The sequence below is a fragment of the Hyla sarda genome, unplaced genomic scaffold (assembly GCF_029499605.1).
Source record: "Hyla sarda isolate aHylSar1 unplaced genomic scaffold, aHylSar1.hap1 scaffold_431, whole genome shotgun sequence".
NCBI lineage: Eukaryota > Metazoa > Chordata > Amphibia > Anura > Hylidae > Hyla > Hyla sarda.
The window spans coordinates 46,478-52,193 of record NW_026610446.1 but is presented as its reverse complement, the minus strand read 5'-3'; the positions used below and the strand labels follow the sequence as shown (position 1 = coordinate 52,193).

General features: G+C 46.8%; 3 non-coding genes across 3 annotated transcripts; all 3 read right to left on the bottom strand.

Moving 5' to 3' along the window:
* Positions 1-518: 518 nt before the first annotated feature.
* Positions 519-709, bottom strand: LOC130334280 (U2 spliceosomal RNA). Its single transcript, XR_008876108.1, has one exon. It is a non-coding gene; the product is annotated as a U2 spliceosomal RNA (small nuclear RNA).
* A 2,080-nt stretch (positions 710-2,789) lies between these two features.
* On the bottom strand, positions 2,790-2,980 carry LOC130334279 (U2 spliceosomal RNA). The gene has a single exon (XR_008876107.1). It is a non-coding gene; the product is annotated as a U2 spliceosomal RNA (small nuclear RNA).
* Positions 2,981-5,058: 2,078 nt separating this feature from the next.
* Positions 5,059-5,249, bottom strand: LOC130334278 (U2 spliceosomal RNA). The gene has a single exon (XR_008876106.1). It is a non-coding gene; the product is annotated as a U2 spliceosomal RNA (small nuclear RNA).
* Positions 5,250-5,716: the final 467 nt, after the last annotated feature.

The window sequence follows — 5,716 nt, the reverse complement described above, 5'->3', positions numbered from 1 at the left end:
GGTCAATGTACAGCAATGACACACCTGTGTGAACAGCCAGGAGACCCCCCCCATGTTATGTTACATAGTTACATAGTTAGTACGGTCGAAAAAAGACATATGTCCATCAAGTTCAACCAGGGAATTAAGGGGTAGGGGTGTGGCGCGATATTGGGGAAGGGATGAGATTTTATATTTCTTCATAAGCATTAATCTTATTTTGTCAATTAGGAACATTCAGCACCCACCCGCTATCAAGGCAGCTGCCTATCATGTCATGCCCTACCTGCACAGGTGTGCTGGCTACTCAAATGATCCAATTAAGGAGGCCATTTAGTCAGCAGCAGCAGAAGTCCTGTGCCTGGACGCTCCAACAGCGGCCAGACACAAGCAGAAGCAGAAGCAGCAGAAGCAGCAGCAGCACCACCTTTTGTTTTTTGGCTGCAGCAGCAGCAGCAAGGCCCACAGGGCTGGCTAGCTGGCTAGCCAGCAAGCAGGTAGCAATGAAAGTAGGAATCTTTCTTTTTAACCCTGTAAGGGGGTGGTGCACTGTACCCGAAGATACTGCCATATCGGGTCAATGCATAGGGCGACGGAAGCAAGCTTCGAAATCGGCCCCCGTTCTCAAAAATCCATTTAATATATGGTCCCCAGATAGGGGACGTATCAGATATTAAACTGATAAGAACAGATACTACACTTGATCTTAGCCAAAAGGCCGAGAAGCGATAACCGTGAAAGGGGCGGGCCCAACAAGGTCCCCTTCATGGGCACTATCACTGCTTGCTGTCAGGGAGGCTGCCAGACAATTTTCCATGCACACTCTGGGCTGGGGGGCAGTCAACCACCAGTACACACAGCAGAACCTAAACCCATACCATTATTGCTAAGCAGCAAGACAGGGGCCCATTGCACTCCCACGGGGCCTTTTTAAATGCAATCCATAACCCGGATTTGCCAGGAACCCTTCTTACTCCTCCTACTTGCATGTGACACTGGGCTTAGGATCTGCATAGGAAACACACACACAAGCACACACCTACCTTTGTTGCCTGCAGATGCCTCCTTGGCTGTCCCCAAACGGTATCAAACCAACACCCACGGGAAGCTGTAAGCATAGAGGACATGCCTGCACCCCATTGGACTTACCTGTGTGGGTTAAATCCGGGTTATTTGACAACCTATGGCGGTGATGGTTCTGCTCAGGCAGAGCAGTGCTGATGCTCCTCATAAAGCTGTCGCTGCTGTGAAGGTTCTAGGTGACATCACAAATCCCTATGGTTACATACACAACAAAGCTGGGTTGTTGTTGTTTACACTCTGCAAGGCCTGTGGAAGTGAGTGACATCATAGCACTGTAGTTCTGAGGGTTCTAGATGGATGCAACAATCTCCTGTTGCTTCTATGAAGGCCATAATAGACGACATCACCAAACAGCTCCATAGTCACATACACAGCAAAGGAGAGATGTTGTTTACACCTAGTGATGTCAGTGGTATTGAGTGACATCACAGCACAGTGCTAAGGCTCCTGGGCCTGGACACAGCAGCGGCTGCAATATCTCAACGGAGAATACGTTTATATATATGTGTGTGTGTGCGCGTATATATATATATATATATATATATATATATATATATTTCTCCGCCGAAATCACTTTTAAACCCATTTCCACCTTTTTTTCCCTTCTCTTCCTCTTACTTTTTTTTCAAGTTTTTTTACGTTTTTCTCCTTTTCGCCTCTTTTCTGGGCGTATTATTCTTCTTTTTCTTCTTTTTTTTCGTCTAATGCATACCCCATCAGTGCAGCAATGCTTATTCAATACCGCCAGCAGATGGAGACACTGGGGGATAATTTTCTAAGGATTTATACTGATTTTTCCTGTCTGAATTTGTCGCACAGAAAGTTGCAGGCCAAATATGTGTGACATTTCTGCGACTTTAGCTTCTAGAGCATTTTTACAACATTATACATAGGTGCTGAATACATAAAAAGCGACTGTTCAGCGACAGACAAGTCGCATCGGCTGAAAGTAGGCCAGAATGTCAGTCCATGTTGGAGCAGGTTTAGATACAGTCTAAAGTATAGATCTCAAAGTCTGTGCACAGAATTTAGCAAGGGCCTCGCACCTTCTGATGCATCAGGTAGGTGCACAATAGCATAGCCTAACCCTCTGTACTTTGGTCTATATTGATGCGGGACATAGACAGCCAGCTGATGACCAATCCATTAGTGCAATGGATGGCTGGAAGCATTTGTCTTTGCCTTTGCAATACCACAGAAGCAATGCATGGTCAATGTACAGCAATGACACACCTGTGTGAACAGCCAGGAGACCCCCCCCATGTTATGTTACATAGTTACATAGTTAGTACGGTCGAAAAAAGACATATGTCCATCAAGTTCAACCAGGGAATTAAGGGGTAGGGGTGTGGCGCGATATTGGGGAAGGGATGAGATTTTATATTTCTTCATAAGCATTAATCTTATTTTGTCAATTAGGAACATTCAGCACCCACCCGCTATCAAGGCAGCTGCCTATCATGTCATGCCCTACCTGCACAGGTGTGCTGGCTACTCAAATGATCCAATTAAGGAGGCCATTTAGTCAGCAGCAGCAGAAGTCCTGTGCCTGGCAGAAGTCCTGTGCCTGGACGCTCCAACAGCGGCCAGACACAAGCAGAAGCAGCAGCAGCAGCACCACCTTTTGTTTTTTGGCTGCAGCAGCAAGGCCCACAGGGCTGGCTAGCTGGCTAGCCAGCAAGCAGGTAGCAATGAAAGTAGGAATCTTTCTTTTTAACCCTGTAAGGGGGTGGTGCACTGTACCCGAAGATACTGCCATATCGGGTCAATGCATAGGGCGACGGAAGCAAGCTTCGAAATCGGCCCCCGTTCTCAAAAATCCATTTAATATATGGTCCCCAGATAGGGGACGTATCAGATATTAAACTGATAAGAACAGATACTACACTTGATCTTAGCCAAAAGGCCGAGAAGCGATAACCGTGAAAGGGGCGGGCCCAACAAGGTCCCCTTCATGGGCACTATCACTGCTTGCTGTCAGGGAGGCTGCCAGACAATTTTCCATGCACACTCTGGGCTGGGGGGCAGTCAACCACCAGTACACACAGCAGAACCTAAACCCATACCATTATTGCTAAGCAGCAAGACAGGGGCCCATTGCACTCCCACAGGGCCTTTTTAAATGCAATCCATAACCCGGATTTGCCAGGAACCCTTCTTACTCCTCCTACTTGCATGTGACACTGGGCTTAGGATCTGCATAGGAAACACACACACAAGCACACACCTACCTTTGTTGCCTGCAGATGCCTCCTTGGCTGTCCCCAAACGGTATCAAACCAACACCCACGGGAAGCTGTAAGCATAGAGGACATGCCTGCACCCCATTGGACTTACCTGTGTGGGTTAAATCCGGGTTATTTGACAACCTATGGCGGTGATGGTTCTGCTCAGGCAGAGCAGTGCTGATGCTCCTCATAAAGCTGTCGCTGCTGTGAAGGTTCTAGGTGACATCACAAATCCCTATGGTTACATACACAACAAAGCTGGGTTGTTGTTGTTTACACTCTGCAAGGCCTGTGGAAGTGAGTGACATCATAGCACTGTAGTTCTGAGGGTTCTAGATGGATGCAACAATCTCCTGTTGCTTCTATGAAGGCCATAATAGACGACATCACCAAACAGCTCCATAGTCACATACACAGCAAAGGAGAGATGTTGTTTACACCTAGTGATGTCAGTGGTATTGAGTGACATCACAGCACAGTGCTAAGGCTCCTGGGCCTGGACACAGCAGCGGCTGCAATATCTCAACGGAGAATACGTTTATATATATGTGTGTGTGTGCGCGTATATATATATATATATATATATATATATATATATATATATATATATTTCTCCGCCGAAATCACTTTTAAACCCATTTCCACCTTTTTTTCCCTTCTCTTCCTCTTACTTTTTTTTCACGTTTTTTTACGTTTTTCTCCTTTTCGCCTCTTTTCTGGGCGTATTATTCTTCTTTTTCTTCTTTTTTTTCGTCTAATGCATACCCCATCAGTGCAGCAATGCTTATTCAATACCGCCAGCAGATGGAGACACTGGGGGATAATTTTCTAAGGATTTATACTGATTTTTCCTGTCTGAATTTGTCGCACAGAAAGTTGCAGGCCAAATATGTGTGACATTTCTGCGACTTTAGCTTCTAGAGCATTTTTACAACATTATACATAGGTGCTGAATACATAAAAAGCGACTGTTCAGCGACAGACAAGTCGCATCGGCTGAAAGTAGGCCAGAATGTCAGTCCATGTTGGAGCAGGTTTAGATACAGTCTAAAGTATAGATCTCAAAGTCTGTGCACAGAATTTAGCAAGGGCCTCGCACCTTCTGATGCATCAGGTAGGTGCACAATAGCATAGCCTAACCCTCTGTACTTTGGTCTATATTGATGCGGGACATAGACAGCCAGCTGATGACCAATCCATTAGTGCAATGGATGGCTGGAAGCATTTGTCTTTGCCTTTGCAATACCACAGAAGCAATGCATGGTCAATGTACAGCAATGACACACCTGTGTGAACAGCCAGGAGACCCCCCCCCCCCCCCCCCCCATGTTATGTTACATAGTTACATAGTTAGTACGGTCGAAAAAAGACATATGTCCATCAAGTTCAACCAGGGAATTAAGGGGTAGGGGTGTGGCGCGATATTGGGGAAGGGATGAGATTTTATATTTCTTCATAAGCATTAATCTTATTTTGTCAATTAGGAACATTCAGCACCCACCCGCTATCAAGGCAGCTGCCTATCATGTCATGCCCTACCTGCACAGGTGTGCTGGCTACTCAAATGATCCAATTAAGGAGGCCATTTAGTCAGCAGCAGCAGAAGTCCTGTGCCTGGACGCTCCAACAGCGGCCAGACACAAGCAGAAGCAGCAGCACCACCTTTTGTTTTTTGGCTGCAGCAGCAAGGCCCACAGGGCTGGCTAGCTGGCTAGCCAGCAAGCAGGTAGCAATGAAAGTAGGAATCTTTCTTTTTAACCCTGTAAGGGGGTGGTGCACTGTACCCGAAGATACTGCCATATCGGGTCAATGCATAGGGCGACGGAAGCAAGCTTCGAAATCGGCCCCCGTTCTCAAAAATCCATTTAATATATGGTCCCCAGATAGGGGACGTATCAGATATTAAACTGATAAGAACAGATACTACACTTGATCTTAGCCAAAAGGCCGAGAAGCGATAACCGTGAAAGGGGCGGGCCCAACAAGGTCCCCTTCATGGGCACTATCACTGCTTGCTGTCAGGGAGGCTGCCAGACAATTTTCCATGCACACTCTGGGCTGGGGGGCAGTCAACCACCAGTACACACAGCAGAACCTAAACCCATACCATTATTGCTAAGCAGCAAGACAGGGGCCCATTGCACTCCCACGGGGCCTTTTTAAATGCAATCCATAACCCGGATTTGCCAGGAACCCTTCTTACTCCTCCTACTTGCATGTGACACTGGGCTTAGGATCTGCATAGGAAACACACACACAAGCACACACCTACCTTTGTTGCCTGCAGATGCCTCCTTGGCTGTCCCCAAACGGTATCAAACCAACACCCACGGGAAGCTGTAAGCATAGAGGACATGCCTGCACCCCATTGGACTTACCTGTGTGGGTTAAATCCGGGTTATTTGACAACCTATGGCGGTGATGGT